The sequence below is a fragment of the Peromyscus leucopus genome, chromosome 6 (genome assembly GCF_004664715.2).
Source record: "Peromyscus leucopus breed LL Stock chromosome 6, UCI_PerLeu_2.1, whole genome shotgun sequence".
In the NCBI taxonomy this organism is placed as follows: domain Eukaryota; kingdom Metazoa; phylum Chordata; class Mammalia; order Rodentia; family Cricetidae; genus Peromyscus; species Peromyscus leucopus.
In genome coordinates this window covers 30324412-30350140 of record NC_051068.1, presented here as the reverse complement: position 1 = coordinate 30350140, position 25729 = coordinate 30324412, and positions in this window count along the sequence as shown.

Here is a 25729-nt window from a genome sequence, read left to right as displayed (position 1 = left end):
AGAAAAACACTCAGGAAATGGCTGTTATATATTGTATCCCAATTTTTAGCTGCTTTCACCAAATTCATTTGAATTTGTGAAAACCTTAGATTAAAATCACATTTTAGGAATTAATTAGAGTATTGGGTAAAAATGATTGTTAAACACATATGAAACAAAGGAGATATGTCAAGAAAACATAATGAAGCTTAACAAGAATGAAGAAACAATCTAATCAGAAAACGGGTAAAAATCAGGAAGGTACATTTCATCAGAGAGAAGATAGGAGAAGAACATAGGGGCATGCATGGAAAGCTGTTCGCTAGTCATGGATGTGCACAGACAGACCACAAGGAGACTTTACCATATACCTATTAGATGGTTAAAATTAAAAATAGGGCAAGACCAAATGGTCGAGATGGCTGTGAGGATGTAGTTGCATTGTCATTACAGGTAAGAAGATGAGGTATGATCATTGAGAAAAGTCATCTGGCAATTTATTTGAAAATAAAATATGCATTTTCTTATGCCCTAGGAATTGTACTCTTGGCATTTAGCTCAGAGAAATAAAATCCCATGCTTATGCAAATCCATGAACATTAATGTTCTCAACAGTGTTATTTGTAGTTAGCTACAACTTTCCATGGACAGAATCCAAATGTCCTTCAATAAGTGAATAGTCAGACAGACTCTGGTATACTAGATGATGGAATTCTACTGAGCAATAAAAAGAAAATCAAGATAAAACAAAACCCCAAACAATTAAGACATGCAATAACTTGGACAGACCTGGATAGCATTATGATTAACGAGGGGGCAAATCTAAAAAAAGTTACACACTGTATGATTGCGTTTATATAACATTACAGAAATGCTAGATCTGTAGATAAAGAGAATAGTGATTGCTAGGAGACAGGGAGGGGTTTGAGCAAAAATAAAAAGGTGTCTGAGTGTTTTATGGTGGATACATGAAATCTACAAAGGAACAGAGTACATAAAACTTTGTATCCCCCACACCCTACCCCATACACATGGGGGCGGGGCAGCTGGCGAGGGAGAACCGTGCTTTCCCAGTAAGGTCTATGTCAGCATTGTTCTGCTATAAATTTCTTTTTTTTTTTTTCATATACTAGGTTATGTGAAATTGTTACCCATTTCTAAAAGGTTTCAAGGAACTCTTAGTACCTTATCTGTGTACCATCTCTTTTTATATGACTTTCCATGAATATAGGTTTATTTTAAATAAAAAGTTTAAAAAATAAGTAACAAGTAATGAATAACTTGAAGTATCATGCACTATTCCTATGTAAAATATACTGTATACACAATTCTTTAGACTCGCTGAGGAAAACACATAAACAATAATTTTCACTCTACATGTCTTAAATTATGATATAAGGCTACTTATGGTTTAATTTGGTCAAACAAAATTGACTGTAGAGATGCATTATTTTCTCGTGGTATATGTATCGTCTCATGAAGTAATGCTGCATTTTCAGGGTTTGTCCTTTGGAAGGAAGGGGAAGGCAGTGGTGGCAGGGTTCATTGTAGATGTTAGTCATCCCTTGATATTCCTTGGTAAATGAATGACTTAGTAGGTGATGTATTTAATGTGGAAAATAAAGAGTTTGCAGTAGGCACACTTAGGACCTCTCAGGAACTTATCATTGTAGAGGTAGCTCCTGTATGGCCCCCAAGGAGAAAGAGTCAGAATTAGCTTTCCTCATCTCCCCTAGCATGTTATCAGCACTAAACCTGTCACATGGCACACAGTTTCAAGAGCATCTGGGAAATGAAAATGGGCATGTGAATATTTTGTGAGCCATAATTGTCTTTGTCACAAAAAGACACACGTTGATACGTCTTAGTGGGGACAGTGAGGTGGCAATGAATTGTCTTGCGTTCTCTTGAACTAATGCATGCTACACTAGGGACTTAAATGCCCTACTGTCCTTCCACTCATTGTCAGTTGCTGTCACACACTGCCTTCGTACCACTAGCGGGTATCTTCCTTCTAAGCGGAGTCTTATGGAGGTGGTAGACTCTATCCCTGGCTTTTAAAAATAGAACCCAGCCCTAGAACGTTGTTCATAGCTGTGGGTAGTGAATCCTTGCTGTCTCATGCTGCTCCTTGCCCACTATGTGTAAATTTGGGTGGAAATGTAGACTTATAAAGGACTTAAAGTTCATTTGGTGCCAATTCCTTAATGTTTTATATTCTTTAATGTCTGTGAGGGCACCAGAATAGAAGTCTGTGACTTTTAAGTCAGGCGATACTTCCACTGCCCATATCATCTTGTAAATAAGTAGTGCAGGTGGATAAGTACAGAAGCCCGATTAATCTATACTCCTCACAGAAAGTCTAACAACACTGAGAGCCAACTCTGGGAACAGACTTAGAGACAGCCAGCAAGTTTTCCTACAAAACATCTTTACCTTTGGTGTATTAGGTCCACAGCTTTACAAAGCTGTGCCACTAGATAGGGACCAAAAGCCCAAATACATAAGCCCATAGGGGACATTTCATATTTGAGCCATAACAGTCTACACCTGGTCCCAACACTCTCATGTCTGTCTCATAATGTCAAATCCATCCAGTCTTCCAAACTCCCACCAGAACCAATCATTAAGTTCTTCTTATGGCATTTTAAAACTTCTCTGGCTTACAGCTCCAAGCTCTTCCACATTCCTTCCACAAGACAGTTCCAAAAACCTAAGAAATACCTGGTCAGATTTATTACAATGACTCCACTCTTGGTACCAATTTTCTGTATCGATTTCTAATCTTTGCGAAAAAAATCCTCAAGAAAAGCAACTTAAGGGAAGAAGGATTGATTTGGTTCATTGTTTAGGGATTTTAGTCCACCTTGGAATGGTGCACCCGCACACTCCAGCCCTAATACTAGGAGTCCTTCCCTGGGAAGTTTTTCTTCACTTTGGGTATTGAATGAGCCTCTGGGGGATTAGAAATTGTGTGATATTGTGTGGTCACAAGGGGGAACTAAGAGAGGACTGACTGATACCCTTTTGTTTTTTCTGTTGCTACACTTTTGAGCTATTTTCAAAGTGAATGGTGAGCAGACAAATGAAATTAACGATATATCTAGGAAATCTGCAACTGTAGATGAGAAAGAGCATGTACTACAGGTGAAGGTCTCCTGCAGACTGGCTCCCATGTCCATGTTTCCTATTTTGATGAAGAAGATGATGAGTGCTGAGTACTTAATCACTGGCTTCCTGAACAACAAAACAAAACAAAACAACAATATCACACACACATACTTTACTATGCTTCTCACTGAGAGAAAATAGCTTCTTGCAGAATGATTTTAATGGATTCTTGATGAAGTTCTTGTGTGCCACCTCCCTGTGGTTGAGCTAATGAACAAGTCTACATAGTTCTAGCATCAATGTCAGTTGTTACTTTTATTTACCTTAACAAATAAGATAAAACAATGGAGATGCATATGGGCACTTCATCCCAATGTAAGTGTCACAGTAGCTTCCTTGCTGAACCCAAGGATGAATATGGGGCAAGTGGTTGCTTAACTTAGTGTTTGTGCATAGTAATAGCCATAGCCACACAGGTCTGCACTTTTCCCAAACTCTGAACACTTTCTCTATTGCCTCAGTCTAGGCAAGCAAGCAAAGAGATGAAGCATTGATTTTTGTGCTTTCCAATTTTGGTGGTGTGAACACTCTTATCATGGTTAATTTCAAACTCATTATATCACTTCATTGGATGTATAATTGGGAAGAGATTCACAGTGGGGTGCCATTGTGTAGATATGCAGATGCAGTTTGTGTGAAGGATTCCAAGACCAACACTGTAAAATATAATAAACTAATCAGTGGTGAGCAAGTATTACTTTTGTTTTGAAAACACATTATTTGTTTGGATTTCGTATGACTTAGTAGCTACATTTAACAAGTGGGTCTGGGAATTCCTAGACATTTAACAATTGGCTCCTTTGAGTCAGTCAGGACACCTGTAGTAGATGATAACACAATGCTTTACATTATTCTTACCAGTAAACTGGGAGTCTTCTTTCATACCTCTCTTTTTCTGTGGGTCCCACACCCAGACCCTCAGCAAACCCTGCCGATTTACTGCTTTGCCTCTGACTTTACAGAGGAACCCCAAGAGTTTAGAAGAAACCACCGATGGATTCTGTATTAGTAACATCTCTCATTTCTGTGATAGAATATCTGATAAAACTCAAGAGAAGGTGGCTTACGGGTTGAGAAAATAAAGTTCATGTTGGTGGGGATGGCATAATGGAGACACACAATTACAAGAGCATGTGGCTAGGACTTCTTTACCTGGGCAACTGGGAAACAGAGATAAAGTGGGAAGCATGGCTGAGCTGCAAACCTCCAGCAGACTGCTTCCAGCAGGCAGGGCCTATGGCCTAAATTCCCCATAACCTCCCAAGAGAACACCACTGGCAGGGGACCAAGTATTTAAACACATCAGCCTCTGAGGATTATTGTATTTCCAATACAAATTCTGCAAAGCCATATTAGTTTAGTACCAGCGACTGGACTCACACTCTCCGCTGTCTGTACAATCCTAACGGAATAGTTGTTCTCCTCTCCAATTTCATTTGTGGAACAGATTGTATGCTTTCTCAGCCATTCTAGGGTCTGGTTCCAGCAGTTTTTCCTACCTGTCATACCATCAATTTCCCATCTTCTACTGATTATTCTACTCGACCTTCAAATGTGCTCTTATTTCCAGCCTCTTCCCCGCACACTCCAGCTCTCACTTACTTGTCAGTTTCTGCCCCATTTCTTTCCTCCGTTTTGGAGGGACACTTCTTGGATGGCTTTCTACACTTCCAATTCTTTTCCTCCAAAGATGTGAATCTACTCCTTGTTGTATTTCCATCTCCCTGGTGGGTAATCTTCTTCACAATCCTTCAATGTTGAATCCCTAGTACTTGGTGTTTGGATGTGTTTTCCCCAATCAATTCTAGCTCCTTGATCATTCCATACTCTCTCACAACACTCAAATGTCATCTATAGTCCGGTAACCCTGTATCTCCAAACCAGACCTCTACTCCAGTGTCTAGATGAAGCTCCATTCCACACTGACTTGGATGTCTGATACCCCAAACTCTTGTACTCAGGTTCTGATATTCTTCTCCAGATCTATTCTTCGTTTACCTGTTGGCCTCTCATCAGACAAACACAGCAAACAGTGTATTAATGCAGCACCAGTGACTAGGCTTACAACCTCCTCTGTCCACACAACCCTAGCTGAATAGTCATACACTTCTCTAATTTCTTTTTTTTTTTAAATTTGTGGAATAAATTATACTCTTTCTCAGATATTCCCAAGTTTGGTTGCAGTAATTCCTTCTCCTTTTAGTCTGGCATCAGCTTCATTCTTTGAAACCATGCATGGTTCTTCTGCTTCACCCTTAATCAACCCTTCTACCTGAAGCATATGTAAAATCTGACTACTCCCTGGTGTCAGCTGATCTATTATGTCTTTTCTCCTGAGGATTGATCCAGTTCCTTGTGTTTGCTAAGCGTGAACCATGCTATAGAACTACACCCAGTGTTATTACCCTGACCCCTCTCATTTCTCATCTGGGTATTCTGTAAAGTTTCGATCTTTCCCCCATTTTCTTGATTTTCTACACAGCAGTGATTATTTTAAACTTAGTAGGATGCAACTCATCATTCAGATCTCTGCAGTAGCGCCCCCCCCCTTTTACTCAGATGATGTCAAAGACTTCAGTGGCGAGAAGGCTTTAGAGTAACTGCTCTGTTCCCGATGGTTCTTCCCCTCACACTTTCCCACTTTGCTGCTCTTGGAAAGGGGTGATCATTCATCAGTCATGGTATCTTTTGCTAGCTCCACTCCAGAAGTTTTACTTCCTAGCTATTCTCTTCATTAATTTTGGTCTTCTTTAAGTGTGTTTGAACTGTGCATCTTCTCACTGAGTCCTTTTAAACCATTGATAACAGTTATGTGCTCTGTATTTCATAAAGCTAAGAGAAGTGATTTTTTTTAAATGTTTTCCACCTAAAGAACTGATAATGTTTGGAGAGATGGATGCATTTAAGCTGATTTAAACATTAAACAATATTTTGATTTTTATTACTTTTAATTATGCGTACCTATGTATTTCTCTGGGTGGGAATGTCCATGTGAGTGTGGGTGCCTATAAAGCTAAATCTGTTGAGTCCTCAGGACCTGGAGTTACAGGCAGTAGTAGCTGCTCGACATGGGTGCTGGGAACCAGGTTTGGGTCCTCTGCAGAGGCAGCACATGCTCTTACTGCTGAGGCATCTCTCCAGCCCTGATGAATTTAACTTAAAAATAAAAATTTATCTAATGAAAACACACATTTTCTCTAAGGAAAGCAAATAAGCCATTGTTTCCCAGTCTCAAATGTGGTAGATACATTGAAAGGAAAATTGGCAAATCTGAGGCCAGAAGGATAAGGAAGATGAAACAATCTTAATAGAAAAACAAAGCCAAAGAAAATGGGAACCATGACCAAAAATGCAACAGATTTAGTTCACACATTTCTGTTTCGTAACAAGCAAATTATAGAGCAGCGGTGGGAAAATAAAAGATACACAGAGACAAACAAAAGATTAAAATTTCCCTGATCTGACAAAAGATTGACTACAGATACTGGAAGGAGCTCAAAAAAGTAAATATGAAACTGTTACTTCAAGCCCTGAGAATATTCCTGAACTCAGCAGGTAGCATATTATTGTTTAATAGGAATAATGTATTCTGGTATTATATGCTACACTGGAGTGAATACAATTGAAAGTAATGCATTGCATATCCAGAAATAGAAGAGAAGAATTTTATGCATTCATCTTAAGGAAATAACGAAATTTTAAGGTGGTAGATATGATAATTATCCCAACTTGATCATTACCCAAGGTATACATGAATCCACATATTGTCCTTCATAATTATATTTCCTTCACATATTATATATAATATGTCCTTCACATATTATATAATGTCCTTCTGTCTGTCAATCAGAAATAAAAGAACTTCAGGAAGAAAGAACAAGCTAGTTCTAAACTAAGAAACAACAAGAAAGACTACCATTGTGCCTGTATATACCACTGTCCTCCATGCTGTTCCAGCACAGAGTCCTAGGTCAACAGTTTACTCTCTGTGGAAGACTTGGCATCAGCAAAGTGGATGTTAAAACCGTGAGACTGACGAGGGAGAGGGGCTGATACTCAAGGACTGGTATTCACTAAGAACGTGAAAGAAGTCTATCTCTGTATGTCGAGGTAGGGTTAAGAAGTGTGCTCTCTATTTTCCTATTAAAAAAGGACAAGAGCAGTGGTCTATGACATGTTGGTCATGACCCCTTTGGAAGTAACATATTAGATACCCCACATATTAGATATTTGCATTATGATTGATAATAGTAGCAAAATTACAGCTTGAAGTAGCAACAGCGTAATTTTATGGTTGGGGGTCACCACACATGAGGACAGTAGTAAAGGGTCACAGCGTTAGGAAGGTTGAGAACCACGGGACTAGAGGAAGAAAATGACCAGACAACCGATTAAGCAAAAAATCAATTTTAATGCACAGCGAAGTGGTGGCCAATGAGGCCAACGACATCTATCTGTAGTTAAGTTCATATAATAGGATACCAAAGAAAGACCACAGGAGTATAAAACAAAAATAAATGAAGAATCGTGTTGCAGTAGGACCAGTAGTTGTCTGCAGTTTTAACACTAACTTATCAAAGAAAAGCTTAGGGATTGTTTTTGTAGAGTATATTGATAGATGAAGTAGTTGGTCTTGATTGTCAATCTGATTATATTTGGAATCATTTGGAGACACAGCTCTGGGCATGTCATCAAGGGCTTTTCTGGAGAAGTTTAATTGAGGTAGAAAGACCCACTTTATATGTGGATGGTGTGATCCCATGGGTTGGGGTCCCAGACTGAAGAAAAAAGAAGTGAGCCAGCGGAGCGCCAGACACATTGACCTTTGCATTGCCAGACTGGATGCGGTGCGAACCAGCTGCCAAGACACTTCCCTACCACAACGGACAACATGACCATGAACTAAAACAAATTCTTTTTCATTTGGTGGCCTTGCAGGCATGTTGTCATTGAAAAAGAAAAAAAAAATCACTAATGCAATAAGAATTAGCTAAAATAAATCTAAATACTTCATCTAGTTGGAAAAGACAGAAGCCAAAAGAAGGACCTAGTTTAATTGTCTTAAGGTGGGAAGAAATTGGAATAAATAGCATATCAATGGAGATGATGAATGACATACTTCAGGAAGGAAAGTTTCCATGATAGAAGTAAAGAGTAGAGTCAGAAAAACATCCAAATAAAAAGAAAGAGAGTAGGGCTGGAGAGATGGCTTCACGGTTAAGAACACTGGCTGTTCTTTCAGAGACATAGGTTCAATTCTCAGCGTCCATCTGGCAGCTCACTACTGTCTGTAAATCCAGTTCTAAGGGATCTGACACCCCCACACCAATACACATTAAAAAATAAAAAGAGAGAATATTTAAACAGTAACCTCATTAAACGTACCCCAAAGCAGAACATGGAGTATAGGTGACAATAAAACTATAATATTAATATGTAATGTTGTGGACAAAAGAGAACTTATTAAACAATGTATAAAAAGGCTGAATTCTTTATTTAAATGCTGAAAATATTTGTCTGAGACCAAAAAGCCAGTCTAAATATGCTTTTAATATATAAATATTCAAGAACCACTTAAATATAAGGTTAAAAAGTCAACATATACAAGTTGAGTAAAGAGAAACATAGGCAGAAAGCAGTAGAGGCAGTGTTAATATTATACCACAATTAATGGAAGTGAGAGTAAAAACACTAGATGAAATAAACACATTAACAGAATAAATAGGAATATTATGCAATTATGGGAGGCAAAATTTATGAGTGAATTATAAACCTGTATGCACTGAACATCAGAGTATTTAAATAAAGTCAGCAAAGCCGTTAGAAATACTAGCAAACCCTGACAAACACACAATAATAATGGTGAATTTCAGTATGTATCACCCAAATGGGCTGAATTTAGAAGCCTCAGAGCAAGCAAGAATAAATAAAATTGGTAGAATGCAGCTTGTAAGTCTGATGTTATCTTTTCTCCCATTTCTTTGTTTTGTCAGCTCAGTACAGCATAACAAAATATTGGGACTGAGAGGCATATACATCAGAGACAGACTTCTTTCGTTGTGGAGACAGGAGGTACAGAGTCAAGGCCTTGGCAGGTTTGGTTTCTCTGTGCACTGTTTCCTCTGCCTTTGCCTTAATTGCGTCCTTAAATATGTTATCTTCAAATACAGTCACATCGGGGGCTAGGATTTTAAATTATGAGTTTTAGAGGACCAACATTCAGGTTGTGATACTTACTCATATACATAGTGCCTGATCACATACTGTTTACTGTGAACCTGAAAGAGCAGGGTCTAAAAGCAGGTAGACTGAATGAAGTGGACTGAAGTCTCATGCAATAATTAACTTTATTCAGAGCAACAGACAATTTATACTCTGAGGATTAAGAGGACACTCCCATGAGTAAGGGGTTCAATTCCAAGGACAAGCCACACATGACAAAACCATGTTTTTCCATAGAGGCATATGAATAACAACAGCTGAAGTCAACTCACTCCTGTCTGCTACACCCAGGAGGAGAATGAAAACACATTCCAGGAACAATTCTGTGCTTTTGAAAAAACTGGGGTCACAAGTCTCTTGTATTGTTTTCTTGGAGTTTTCTCCCAAGCACTCAGAATTCCCCTCACAGGAACAACTCCATTCTTGGATTGTGTTTCAAGAATGTTTTGACAACATATCATTCTGAAAATCCTAGTACCCTTAAGAATTAAAAAAAAAAAAAAAAAAAAAAAAACTGGCGTGGTGACACGCCTTTAATCGCAACAGCGATCTTCTGAGTTCGAGCAGCCTGGTACAATGAGCTCAGAAAGCGCAAAGCTACACAGAGAAACCCTGTCTCGAAAAACCAAAAAAAAAAAAAGAATTATCGTAAATTTAAAAATGCCATAATGAATGGTAGATAACAGTGCATCTGTTTATGACATGGATTACTTGAGTGTTCCAAACTTGTTTCTTCTTAGAAGAAAGAAAAAAGACTACTTTCAAAATATTACTATTCATTGATGATGTACCTAGTCACCTAAGATGTATAACAAAACTCAGGTTGTTTTTATATTTGCTAACACAGCATCCATTTTACATTCAATGGATCATCATTTAAACTTCCACTTCTTATTAAGAAATATATTTTATAAGGTAAAGGCTGTCAGAATTATTTTTCTCATGTATTTAATACCCATTGAAAATCTGAAAAGCATTCACATTCCAGACTCCATGAACACTTGTGAGTCATGGGAGGAGATCAGGATGTCAATAGGAATAGGAATGGAAGAAGTTGACCTCAATCCTTATGGAGATCTTTGAGGGGCTCAGGGTTCTGGTAGAGGAAATAACTGCAGATATAATGGAAATAGACTTAGAAACGAAGCCTGAAGATGTGGCTGATATGTTGCAATTTCTTGATAAAGTTGGATTAGATAAATAATTGTTTTTTTCAGATAAGCAAATAATATTGTGTTCTCAGGTGGTCAAACATTATTGAAATGTCAACAAAGGATTTAGAATATTATATAAACTCAGTTGCTAAATCAGAAACAAAGTTGGAGAGGATTAACACACATTATGAAAGAATAAGGTGGTGGCAAGCAGCGTCACATACTATCAGCAAATCTTTCATGAAAGGAAGAGTCAGTTGAGGTGGCAAATTCCACTGATGTCTTATTTTAAGAAGTTGCCTCAGCCACTCTAGCCTTTAGCAACCACGACCCTGGTCTGTCAGTAGTCACCAACATCAAGGCAAGACTCTCCACCAGCATAAAAGTTATGACTTGCTGAAGATCAGGATGACATCTAGGAACACTGTTTTAGAAGAAGCATGTACATTTGAGACATGATACCATTTCTCAGTTAATAGAATACAATATAGTATAAACATATCTTTCAAATATATTCAGAGACCAAAAAAAATCCAGTTGGCTTGTTTTATTCTGATATTCACTTTATTGAAGTATTTGTTTTATTAACATCTTTGAGGTGTATTTGTACATAAAAAATGTCATAAAGTTTTGTTTCTTAGTAAGCCTCAATAGTAAAGTTTAGAGTTTATGCAACAAACAATAAAACACAGTCTTTGTTGGGGAGTCCATACAAAATAGGCAGATTTGAGGCCAAATGGGAGCATTTTCTATGCTCGCCTATGGTTTTCAATCAAATGGTTAAAGTGAAAATGAAGTTTGGGCCCCTAAAAGAACAATCCCAAGGATTTAGAAGAGTTTCTAACACAGGACGCCTTATGTGCAGTGTGTTTACAGAAACTAAATAATTAGCAATAGTTGTCACAGTTAGTATTTTTTTCATACTTTTAGAATGGGTCAATGAAGAGGTGATTTTGCAGTTTGTAGGTATAAGTTATGGAAAGTGTCCTCAAGGACATGCCTAGAGGAATGTCTTTTAAGTGACTCCCGTGACAGTCAGGTTGACATTAAAGACTAACCATCGCACCCCATGGAGACATTCCTCTGTACAGAAGTGGGAAGAGGACAGATACAGTGAGCATACACTCAGATACATCCCAGATCAAATGATTAGGTGTTCTTAAAGAAGAAGGGTAACCTTAAAAACATATTGTTTAGTCAAACAAAAATAACCAAAAGGGAATATTTACTGTTTCACAGGAAAAAAAAAATGCATGCTGAGAAGGAGAAACACATTCATATTGTGAGTGTTCATGGGAACAGAAAGGTAGACATCAAACACCTTATAATACTTGACCAAGACATGAGAAAGGAATGTGAGTGGGTTAGAGAATTAGAGAGTGGAATAAAGCAAGGCTGTGCTTTGCACAGACCAGACCTAATAACGGGCTCTCAACCTAATGGTGTGATTAAGAGAGCCTTCTGTACCTGATGTCCAAACATAAATCTGTGGACTGTAATTACAGATGATCCAAGCATAAAGAATGCATCTTTAAAAACATTTTTTTACAAGCCAGAATTAAAACATTCTGTATAGTTACCTCAGGTATGAGAAGCTGGACATAAATTGGATATTAATGAATCTGCCAAAATAAGACGCTTCTGTCTTCAGACTATAATTGAGAACTTATAAAACTATGAGGGCTGAAGAAACCAAAATGGCCTCTAGATAGAAAACATCCCACACCACCTTTTAATCCACACTCTTGGCCTGCCACTGAGAGGCAGGAATTTCACACCCCAGATGTAATTACCAGCACAGATGCTCACTCTTAGTACTCTGGTATTTCACACAGAAACTCTAGGAAGAAGATAGATCTTTTCAGTTTGAATCTCTCTGGAGTTTTGAGGCACTTGGAGGATTTCACAATGAGAAGCTGTGTGGATGTTCCCTGTGGTCTTTGGGATCTCCTGGCAGTAGGCCTTGATTGACAGTTCTCTAGAGATCTTGAGAAGGCATGGATTGGGTAATTCCTGTTCATGAAGGTTGAGAGAAGCTTGATGTGTGTCAGCTCCCACTCTTTTTGCTTGTGTGTTTTGTTTTTTTTCTGGTTCTGAGTGTCGATTTCTTGGAGATGAGCTTGGCCCTCACTATAGAGAGTAATTGGTAATTTGGTAATTTGGGCTGTGAAAGAATGTTTGAGATATCACTGAAGGCTTTCAAGAAGGCAGTTCTCTTACAGCTCTTCTCACCTAATTACTGAGTATCCTTTTAGAAGACTATAGTTCCATTATCCTACAGTTAGTCACAACGACGATAATCATATCCAACACCACATTCTGTTTAAGCATTGGCAGCCTTATCTCATTCAACTCCTTGACTGCTCTGTGAGATAGATGCTCTGAGATCTAAGGCAAAAAGATGACACCACTCATCTCTCTAAGGACACTCACCTAGAGCCTGGTAGGTGGAGACTTGGGGGGTAAGTTTGTTAGCAGAAGCTAAACACTGAATGCCATCATCTTTTGAAAGTCACCAATCATGAAAGGGTGCTGTTAATCTGCTGTGTGGAAGGCTCAAGACAAGAGGGAGGCAGCATGCATTTTGGAATCATATGGAAGAAGGATTTTATTAAGAGTTTATGCAGGACATTCTGGGAGAAGTGATCCATCTCCTGAGTGGTTTAAGAGTAGGTATTTGAAATGACTGACAGTTTTGCCTCTTATACTGATATTAAACCTCATTAGTAGTTTTTAGATGACAAAATGATCATCGATGTACTTAATTAAATGATTTAGGCTTCTTACAAGTTAAAAAAACATAATGTATAATCCCTTCTTATACTACCTAATAAATGGAGCTCAGTAAAAATAAAAGCAACAGTTGTAGCATTAATACTTGGCCAATTAATACACCCAAGTTTCAAAATGCTGCACAGAATTATTTTATAATTATAATTAAGAGCAATAACTACTAGCCCTTACTCAGTACTTTCATAGAATGTGATATTGCATTTAAAAATTTTTAATCAGAACTTTGACATGACAAAATTTTGTTAAGCTAATATTAATAATATTAACCAGATATTCTTGTTTTTCAGAAAAAATGAGGATACAATTTATATACACAGAAGGGACATGTAATTATATTGCTGACTTTTTCAAGTGAGGAAAACAATCCTTGTGAGCATGCACATGTGTATTCCTCCATCCATCCATCCATCCATCCATCCATCCATCCATCCATCCATCCATCCATGTGTGTGAGTGTGGGTGCATGTGACAGTGTGAGTGTGGATTCAGAGGACAAACTTGAGTGTTGTTTCTAAGCCTTTCACTTTTAAGAGAAGATCTCCTTGTTTGCTGCTCACAAGCTCCTGGGGATGTTTCTGTCTCTGCCTATCATTTCACTGTAGGTGCACTGAGATTCCAGATGTGTGCTACCATGTATAGAGATTTAGTAACAGAACCAATGTTGGAGTTTAGTGGTAGAGTGCTTTGGCCAGTGTGGGCCAAGGAAGGCTGCATAGATCACACCACAAAACAGATTTCATGTAAGAGTTTTTTTTTTTTCCGGGGGGGGGGTGCAGGAGAGCAAAAGTCTTAGAGTGGGACATGAGAGAGAGAGAGAGAGAGAGAGAGAGAGAGAGAGAGAGAGAGAGAGAGAGAGAGAGAGAGAGAGAGAGAGCACAAGAGAGCAATCTGTGACAGGGACCTTTTAAAGGGTTGACAACTTGTGATGACATGGCTAGCTGCTGGCCCACTGAGTCACTGAGAGCAGGCTGAGGGATCACCTGATTTCCAACACCTTTCCCATTGCTATGTGAGTTTTGAGGACTTTGAACCAGGGACCTCATGCTTGCTCAGTTAGTATTTTATGGAGTGAACAATCTCTGCAGCCCTTTAGGAAAGTGTTCTTGTTCTAGATCAGTGGTTCTCAACCTTCCTAATACATGACCATTTAATACAGTTTCTTATGTTGTGGTGATCCCCAACAATAAAATTATTTCATAGTTACTTCACAACTGTAATTTTGCTACTTTGATGAATCGTAACGTAAATATCTGATATGCAGCATATGTGATATGTGACTCCCATGAAAGAGTTGTTAGACCCTCAAGGGGGTCGCAACCCACAAGTTGAGAACAGTGGTTCTAGATGTTTTCCTAGATAATAAAACAGATACTAATATAGTTCATTGGGAGTTTAACTAAATGTGAACATTTATATGATAAATAATACTTACTGAGCACTGACTATGTGACAGGCAGCATCTTAGGCAATTTCTATTATGTTATCTCATTTAATTATTATAAGACTCTTAGACTGTGGGATTAAGTATCATGGCACACATTTTATGAAAGAGTAGACGGAGGCGTAGAGAGTAAACTGGCAGCCAGGTTTGAGGTCACACAGCTGCTGAGCTACTGAGCCAAGATTTGATCTAACATTTCTTCAGCTCCTACCTGTTCACTCCCAGGTCTTTTGGAGATTCATCTCAATGGAATTTAATTATAGGAGATAATTCTTAAGGGTGAGAATTGGCCAACAACAACCTGCCCCACACTCTGATTCTAATCCCCTGAATTCAGTATGGAAGTATTTTTGTTGAGAGAAATAAGCACTTGATTGGGCATATATCACATGACATCTGCTTGTTGAAGTCTGCCTGCTCAGTGCTGAGTGATGTATTTGCATATGTACATATCTTTCAAAAAATATGTATTGGGTGAAAAATGTATTGGGAATTTATACTAAAGAGATGAATTGAACTGTGATCACAGCCAAATATATTTTTTTCTAGGACATGGAGAAGTTTGAGAGAGTGGAATACATATTTTATTGTTCTTTTGCACTTTTCTGGTATTTAAATACAAGATTCTGAAGTGAAGTCCACATCTCAATGAATGTTATCTTATTTCTATTTTCGCTAGTTCTCTCTAATTTTTGCTTGATTATTTTTATTGTGACTACAGTGAGATCAATTACATTTCTAGTATTTTAATATCCATTGTAAATGATTTTAATTAGAATTCAAATATTTTCTTTAACAAATGTTTTACTTTGGAAGTAGATGAAATCATATTTTTGTCTTTCTCTATGAATTCATGTGATTTGAATTTTAATATTTTGTAGTGTGCATGTGTGTGTGTGTGTGTGTGTGTGTGTGTGCATGTGTGAGAGTGTTTGTGTGTATGTGTGTGTGTAAGCATGGATGCTTGTGTGCCATGGCAAGCATGTGAAGGTCAGAGGACAACTTGCAGGATCCATTCTCTGGTTCCACCACATCAGCTTAAGACTCAGAGTCTCAGGCTTTCCCTGCAAGCTTTTTTACTGCAGGGCCATCTCATCAGCCTAATGACGAAGAAATGAATGGAGTCATAAATAGTCACAAATATGCCTTAAAATGTCCTGTTTATGTGTTAATGGCTAAGCAAATCTTAGTCATTATGGTTCTAAAACAAATTAACAAACAAATACAAAAGTGAAAAACCTAATGTTTATCTAGTGTGCGTCTCCTTGTGGGTGTCCTTGGGGGAGTTTAGATGAGAGATTTTAAATGTATGCTTTACTTGGATTATAATCTACACAATGAGATAAACATTTTGGATGAATTTCACTTCACTTCAATGTTTATTTTTTCACACACTGTATATTTATATGACACACTGAATATACATAGAGAGTTTTCTGCAGTCATTCGAATGGTGGACAAATGTTTGGAATACAGAATGTTTCAATAGGGGTCTTCAAACCTTGAAAGATTCTATGTCACAGAAATTAATGAGTTGGTTATATGTAACTCATAAATATATTATGAATTGTTCTGAATATAGTATGTGGACCTCACCCTTGTTCATACTACTGTACTACTCATCAGAAATTCAATATTGCTGTGAAGCAGAAACATACCCATGAATTTTCTTTTCCTGGACCTAAAATGCATCATTGTTGTTAAACTTAGCAGTGCAGCTCAGTTCCATCAGGACATTATTGGTCATCTGAAATGTGTGCGTTTTCACATTGTATATGAACAGGAGGCACATAATCACTCTCTATTTTTTACATTTAATTTTCAAATGTACATATCAAATTGGAATAAATTTAAAGCCATGTTATGAGTCTGTGAGATTTCTCCTCAAAATATGTAGGATTTATTGAAACATTAACTAACCAAAGAGTATGTCCATTGAAATACTTCATTATTCAGATGATCAATGTACATTTATAATAGAAATACTTAGTTATTTATTTGTACAGGCCCTGAAACTCAAGTCTAAATATTCCCTAGGGATACTGTTTGCCATATACATAATTTAATATTTTAGTTTTTTTTTTTTTAAATATATTTAATATTTCTAGAAAACATATCTATCTTGGATTCATGCTTTATGGGTGCTTGCATGCAAGTGGAGCATTAAGAAATTGACCAGTAAAAACTCAGAAACAATCGTAATATAAAATTAATATGAATGCATTTCAGTCTCCATAGCTATTTTCACCCATATTTTACTTTATCCAACGAGAGCTACTTCATCTTCTGCTAGTTCCGAGAGAGAGAGAAGAGAGAGAGAGAGAGAGAGAGAGAGAGAGAGAGAGAGAGAGAGAGAGAGAGAGAGAGAGGCTCCAGGAACCCCTTCTCCAGTCACAGGGTGATTTTTCTTTTCATTTTAAAGCCAGATTACCTTTGACTCTCCTGCACAAAGACATGAGATGAACGATGGACATGGGGACTCCGTGGTGATTATACATAATTCTTTGCTTCATCTGCTTCGTGACATCAAACTACTCTGCAGCTCCCAGCATTGTCTCCCTTCCTATAGGTATATATCTAATCTGGGGATAAAATTGAGAAATAAATGAGGCAAAAATAAAGCTTTGTTCAAAGTCGCCTTTTTACTGCATTGGAGTTTGGGAAGGACTGCTCTCTACATTGGCATTTGAGAGAAGAAATTTGGCTATTATAGTTTTTCGTGTTATTTTTATTAAGCGAATGAAAAAGAATGGTAGCCATTCAGCCACTAGGGTGTCAGAACAGCAAATTGAGGGGCCCCCAAAGACCTTGATACCCATTTTTGAAGTTCAATTCCAATCCCCGAGATTAGAGAAGCCCTTCCAAAATGAGGGTCACAAATGCATTTGTGACTTAGACGATTTGTCTGGACGCTGTCAGGGAAACAATTGGCGATTATTGAGCAGAACTGCTGAGTTTCTCTCTGTACCACTTTTTCCTTTTGTTTTGGTCGTTGCTAAATGTTAAAGTCTGTCAGCAAGTAAAAAAAAAAGAACCATACTAGTTATGTGGAAGAGATGGAACATGGAGATAAAATGGGAACAAAGCAATTGGGAGATAGATTTTCAATTAGAGATGACATTGGTTTTGTCTTAAGTAATTTAATTGATTTGAAAATATATTGTCAATTACATATAGTATAATATATAATACATAAATGACATTATTAATGTTGGGTCATGTGAAGGCGCTCTGTGGGGGCGGGTCAGTTGACCATTTCCATAGGACCTTCTCATCCTCACTGGTTCCAGCATCGTCCCTTGTTCCTCTATCTCTACTATTGGTCATTGGTTGGGAGAAACATAGAATCCAGAAGTAGCCAATCCATTGATGGAGGGAGCATCAGTACAAATATAGAGTGAGTGAACTTGAATGGTCGAACCTTTTCTGTCAGAATCTCTACAACCCTCAGGAACACTTTTCATTTTCTCCCAACAGTCTGTATCCAGCCCCACTCATCTCCCTCTGCTGCCTTCCTTTTCTTACCAACACACTACCATAATTTTCTGCTTGGTTTCTTCATAGTTTGCATACTGGCTGTGAAGTCCCATCTCCTGTTAGACTTGGAGAGTCAAAGCCTCAAAACATCATCAGATTACAGCCTCTCCAGCTTAAAAGATTTCACTGGCTTCCCATACACTCGATGTGCTCTGAACTCCACTGCATGGCCTCTAATTAACACCCCTGGCTCTTGCTCTGTGCTGGTCACGTCGTTCATCTGCTTCTCCTTCCCCAACCATTCTGGCATAGCTTTATCCTTCCAATAGCCAGGCAAGTCCACTAGACGGCAACTTCACAAGGTGTCCTATGTGCTCCTCACCGGACATTAAGTCTCAGCTTAAATGCTCTCTCCTCGCTCATGTGTTCCTGGAAAGATCTGTCCATTACAGAGCATATGAGGGTCTCCCTGTGCTTCCTGTAAGTTCAGACATCTATTTAAAGTGCAATAAACATAAGCATGAAATAAATTTTCATTGCTGCCCCTCACTGGTGAGTTAGCAGATAATGTATATTTTCAATGGAGGCTGGCTGCAATGTTGACCATGAGGAAGTCTAGCAGGGTCATGGAGAGGTTCACCTGGCAGGTTTCAGAGTTCATGCTCCAGCTCTGCCTCTTGCTAGAAGTGTTACCTTTGGCAAATTACTTAATAACCTCTGTGAACTGTTGGCCATTATGTAACATGGAGGTAATAGTATTATTTTACAAGGTTGTTGTAAGGATTATGAGCATGTGTTCCAGGTAATTAGCATGAATAATAATGAATAGCGTTTACCAATACTTTTCTGAGCCAGGTCCTAGGTTGAGAGTTTACGGTACCATCTCATAGATCTTTTTAAGTCATGCTATTATTCTCATCTTGCATTGAAAAAGAGTTTAAGGTTCAAGTATAAGGTCAAAGTTATTTAATTACTAAGTGGCAGAATCAGGATAAACTCATGAATTAAATTACAGAACCAAATTTTGTAGATATTAAACTACTTTAGCTTCTTTGTGATACGTGGAAAAATGCATCCAAAGGGAAATAAGGAGTTATTTTTTTCTGAGTGAGTAGACAAAGGTAACCACAGAGCAGAGATTTAAAAAAATGTATAGTAGGAAGCCACATTAAGGACTCAAATGACCTCTAGGATGGGAAATCTGGGGCGGGGAAGTGCCTTTGTAGTTTCGGTAATCTATGAGTTACTTTTCTCATTGCTTTGAACCAAATACCCCAAAATAAGTAATATAAGAGAAGAAGGACTTACTTTCAACCATGGTTTTGAGGGGATACAGTCCATCGTAATGGCCATCATGGTGGGGATACAGCCCCTTATGGTGGCCCTCATGGTTGGATATAGTCCATCATGGTGGGGATACAGTCCATGATGGTGGGCATACATTCCATCATGGTGGGGATATAGTCCACATTGCTGGGACTACATGAAGAGAGAAATGTCCACAGTCAGGAAGCAGAGAGAGATGGATGCTGATGTTCTGTTAGCTTGCTCCCTTCTCTACTTCAAATACTTCAGAACTCTGCCCATGAGATGGTGCTGCCCACATTCAGGCTGTTCTCCTTATCTCAGTTAACCTCACTGGAAATTTCCTGACAGACAAGTACAGAGAGAAGCTTCCTAGGTAATTCTAGATTCAGTCAAGTTGACAAGGAAGATTATCTATCATTAGCTCACTCCTTGTCCTCTTGTTGACCTGATATACAAGCACATAGTTAAAACCATAACAAGTAGGTTTTCGTTACCAAGGATAGTTCAGGGTCCTGTTGGCATCCTTTTCTGTATTGGCTGACTCAAACAATCCTTGTTTTGATGCTCTAAACCTTCTCCTGTCATAATTGCTCTGACTTATGGTTAATTGCCTTTTTTTTGATGTACATCATAACTTACTATAAGGGCACCATGGGTGCTGTATTTGCTAGGAATGTCCATGAGTGTTGAACTACTGCTGGTCTCATACTAATAAGTCCTTATTTGTTTTTATCCAAGTTTTGTGGCTATAATAGCTTATGTATTTTATTTGGATTTTCTAGACTTGTACAAGCAATAAAAATTTAGGTCTGCCATTCTGGAATGAATCTAAGATTTAGAATTCTGGAATCTTCCAACCCCCAACAGAGTCAGTTAAATGACAGCTTCCTAAGAGTATTAGTTTTCCCTGTGGTTATAGTCAATATTTTTGTAGTCTCATTTTCACAGATGGGCCAGATTATAGACACTGGTAGATTTATTTCCATGTTTTAGATGTAATTTCCTTTATCTAAGGCCAATGACTACATATTTACTCAAGGACTTGATGTTAGACTTTCAGTCCTGACCTTCTATATCCCTTAACTGCTGCTAAATCCTATGGAACTAGACTTCATTTTCTGCTAAGATACCATTGCATTTTCTGCTAAGATACCATTGCATTTTATTCCCATGATCTGGCTCTTACTCTTCCTTCCTTGAGGTCTGTGTCTGAATTTCTGTCCTGGTTTTGTTTCAATCAGACTTTTAATCATCATGAGAGGAGAGCTCCTTTGTATCATAATCATTAAGATTGTAATATATGTGAGTATGGAAATGAATTGATATCCAGACATGTAGAAACTGTTGCTCATTAGTCCTGCTATGAGTGGAAAACATACTCTAGATGGAGTTTGCTGTAGGACCATAAGTTTCAACTATACTGTGTAGAGGTTGACCTTTTAGATGTTAGAGTCCAAGTGATCTGAGTTCAAGCCTTGAAACAAAATGAATAGATTCCAGTGTGTTGATGGAGCATGCTAACAGACGGATAGAGAGGAGGACTATGTGTTCAGAAAGGTAGAGCAGAACTAGAGAAGACACAAAGAGAGGTGGTGCTATTATTCCATAAGTCACAGGGAGCCCTAGAAGACTTTGGGGAGGCATAGTGCATAATCAATTTTATATTTTAAGGAAACTGACTCAGTAGCAACATAAAGAATGAAAAGAAGACAGCGAAACCATGATATGAATCAATTAGAATGGTTGAAAATGTCTAAATGAAATATAGTTGTAGTACTGACCAGACTGGAGGAAACAGAAGGGGAAAGAGAGATTCAAAAGATGAAAGAAGGCTCCACTCACAGTCCACAGAGGTTCGTTACTTCGGAGAGATGGGGAAGGGAGATGGGAATCCCAGGCTTCTGCCCTGGCTGATGAGGAGGGCATTTGGTTGGATTTATTGCACTGCCCCCACAGGCATGGAATTGTTTCGTTCTCTGCTCTTAATATTACAACTTACGGCAATATCTGCTCAAACTCAGCCCTGTGGTGTGGCCTCCTGGGTCCACTTCTGGGCCAAAGGTAATGCTTGGCAATCTTCCTTAGCGGCTCTGTTACTTTTCTTGTTGCTATGTCAAAGTAACTGAGAATAGTAACTTGGCTCACAGTTCAGGGGTATAGTCCATCCTGGAGGGAATGCAGGTTGGTAGAAGCATAGGTCATATGTGCCTACCGTCAGGAAGCCACTGCCCCACCTGCCTTTTCTTTTTAATTTAGTCCAAGATGCCCCATATAGAACGGTTATTCCCAGTGGGTGGTGGTGTCGCACTGGGGAGGCAGAGCCAGGCGGATCTCTGTGAGTTCAAGGCCAGCCTGGTCTACACCGTGAGATCCAGGACAGGCACCAAAACTACATGGAGAAACCCTGTCTCGAAAAAGCAAAAAAATAAAATAAAATAAAATAAAATAAAATAAAAATAAAAAGGTTATTTCCACCTCAATTAACACTATATAGAAACTTTCCCACAGATATGCAGTGTTGTTTAGTTTTTACTGTCAACTTGACACAACCTAGAGTTGCCTGGGAACAGAGACCTCAATCAAGAATTACCTCAATCAGATTGATCAGTGGTCATCGCCAAACTCCTTTGGGAAGTGCCGGAGTCTAACATAACAGTATTCTAAAATGAGAAAGCTTTGGAGATACATACTAATAAAATATATACATAAAATAAAACAAACAGCATTCCCATTGCGAGGCAACCATTTATGAATTGTGGTCAAATCGAATCAATCTTCATGAGAAATTGTCTTGATTCATGACTGATGTAGGAGGGCCCAGATCATGGTGGATGGCACTATGCCTAGGCAGTGGCCTGGGATGTGTAAGACAGTGACTCAGGAGCCAGAGGGTAGGCTAATAAGCAACATTCTGCAGGGTGTGTGCTTCAGTTCCTCCTTGAGTTCCTGCCCTGATTTCTCTAAGAGAGGGATGGTGACCCAGAAGTGGAAACCAAACAAACAGCTTCCTCTCCACGTTGGTTTTGTCAGAGTTTTATCACAGCAACAGGAAGCAAACTAGAGCCCATGCCCAGAAGTTTGTCTCCTAGGTGCTCTAGATCCTGTAAACTTGACGGTCTATGCTAACCATCACAGTGCTTTAGCTCCCACACACCCAGGCTGGCCTCGAAGACCTGGATGTGAATTCCATATTTATGCTTAGCGTGCTTCAGTTTTTCGCACGTATATTGCCGCATCCTGTGATCTCCCGGTTTTTGAGGGGAAAAGATGTGTTACCAAGGTGAATACATATTTCTTTTCTCTGGGGATGAAAATATTTGATCTGTAGTTGGAGAAAAGTGAAATTAAATGAAACCGTAGAAATTGCTGGGAAAAAAAAAGGAACCTGTATGTTAGCACTACCCCCCCCCCTCTGACAAAGCTCAGCAAGCCTGGACAGAAATCCTTGCACAAATCTGATTATCAGACTTTTCCTCACTGCAGCAGGAACCAGCTCAGCAACGGGAATCAACAGAATACACTGATAACCCCCCTTTTTCCTTTTTCCTTTAAGAGGAGATGCACCTCAGAAAATGTGCAGCCTCTTCACAGTTCAGCTCAAACTCACATGGCTTCCTTCTTTCCTCGGATCCCTCTCTGAGTTCTAGACGGGGACAGGACATTCTACAGTCAAGCAAGATGAGTCTCTACCCGAGATTACCTCCCTCCACAATGGCTCTTTACCTGCTCCCTCCAATACTTCACTCCAACTGCTTTATTTCCTCTAGAGATGAGACTCAAACTGGAGCAAACATAAGAGACTTTTCAACTTGAAAGGGATGATTACAAGTCAATGTCTGTGTTTGCTGTGTCCAGATCTCCAAATTCACTCTGATAGATGGTCATTGCCAAGCTCCTCAGAAGTGCTGGGGTCTAACATAACAGCATGATAAACTGAGAAAGCTTTGAAGACAAGGATTAAATGAAACAAAACAAAGAGAAGTCCCGTTGAGAGGCAACATTTAAGATTTGGGTCAAAGAAGCCTGAATTGGAAGTGAGGATGTGGATTCTGTTTTTCTCTTGTCTGTCACCACTTATACATGTGGCCCTCTGTCCCTTGACCTCTCCTGGACCTTGGTTTCTATATTTGTGACATGAGGGAGAGAGACAGTTTAGTGGCTTGCAGATGTTGCTCAGTGGTTGGGATGCATCCAAACCCCTAAGGAAATGAAAACTTTTTAGGTGGTACAATCAAGTTTGATTTGTAAGTTTGGAGAGTATATCAGGAGTCTTGAGTTTGTAAATTATCCCTATATCCTTATTTCTTTATTTTTTTTTTACTTGAAAAGTTTTTGTTTCAAAGAAAAACCTGGAGTCTAAAAGTGTTCCAAAAGAACAGAGTGAATTCCTGTATATTCTTCATTTAGATTTCTTTTTCTTTAAACACTAGCACTGTCTCACTGTTCTTCTCATGTATCTCTGTGTGCATGCATTATTATAATATGTCTGGAAGTGGAGGGGGGTTATTAAAGATATTTAAGCATGGAGGTTAAGAGAAAGAGAGGATCCGAGGAGAAGATGAGGCCCTTCCAAGATGGCCATGTTCTTCTCAATGAAGAATTGCCTATTATAATATTTTTGGGCAATTTGAGGGTAAATCACAGTCATCGTGGTTCCACACCTCAAAACACTCCAGTGAATACCTCTTTATATATCCACCTTTATAATCATAACATGGTGGTCCAACTCAGGGAGTCCAGCATCAATATGACATTACCTAGTCTAGTGTGCAGAAGGTTTTTAAAATTTTCAGTTTTCTAAGCATTATTCTTCAAGCCTAGCTGTACTTTTTTATGCTTTTTAAAAAAATTAGAAACAAGGTCAAAAGAGTCGAGTCAGTAAGTAAAGACATTTGACACCAAGCCTGATGACCTAAATATTATTCCCAAGACCCACAGGGTGGAAGGAAAGAATCAACTCCCGCATGCTGTCCTGTGACTTCCTTTCATACACTGTGGCACCTGAGTGGGAGTGGACCTGTGTGACCTGTGTGACCTGTGTGTGTGTGTGTGTGTGTGTGTGTGTGTGCGCGCGCGCGTGTGCGTACATGTGCAGGTCCAGGCACACTCAGACACACAAATAAAAGTAAAATATGTTTAAAAAGTGGAAATAATCATACAGCAGTTATTTTTTTTAAAGGGAAGTCCATTACAGAGAGCCTTTCATTCCCAAAGTATTTAAGGGAAAGTAGTCTGATAGTTAGTTGCTGCATCTACCCCAGGATTCTAGTATGTATTTCTTAAAGAGACTTTCTCTTCCATAACCACAGTCCCAGCACCAGTGGAGGAAATTACCATCCATACTACTACCCTCATGGCCAGACCCCATGCCCCCTTTATAGAGAACCACCTAGCTCAGAATTCTATGCTGCCTTTATTGTTGTATCTTTTTAGTTTCCTTTTAGTCTGGAAGAGTTGCTCAGACTTTTTTTGGCTTTCTTGGCCTTGCTATTTTAAAGATCCGGGGACATTTATTTGTAAAAAGTCACATGTCTAGTTTCTGGTGATACAGGCTATGTGACCCCATCAAAGATGTTGCCCTAGTCCCAGATTCATATAGTTCTCTAAATTGTCCTCATTCCTTGTAGAGGAAGACAGTGTTCTTGAGTGCAGATCTGGGCAATAGGCATGTTCATTACTATTAGTGTATTACTCTTCTCTCCTTTCTCACACTTCGAGACCCCTGGTCACGGTGGCTTTTCACACTCTGGTATGAGTGTCTACTGTTCTGCCTCTAAAACAGAGGCCCTCCTGTTCACACTCCTACAGTTCAGTATTAGAGGAGTAAACTGACAGACTTACCTCCAAGCCAGGACTTGGGGAATAAAGTCAGGAGTGTTGAAAATAAAAGAATGAATCATAGAATATCATGTAACCTGGAGGAATAATGACTACATAGACTAATGTATAAATTGGTGTAATCTATGTTAATGCACAAAATTCATTGTACTTGAGCAATGTTTCTGATTTACTGTAACCTTAAAGTGGTTTCATCTGGGTTAGGGTTATAGGGCATACCATGTCATATAAAGGGGCCAGGAAACTCTTATTTTGACAAGAAATGCACTTATGTCAGATTTCTTTAAGAAGGACTTGAAATTTGAAAGTGTGATCCACTTCATGCCAATGAGAATCTTCTATTTCT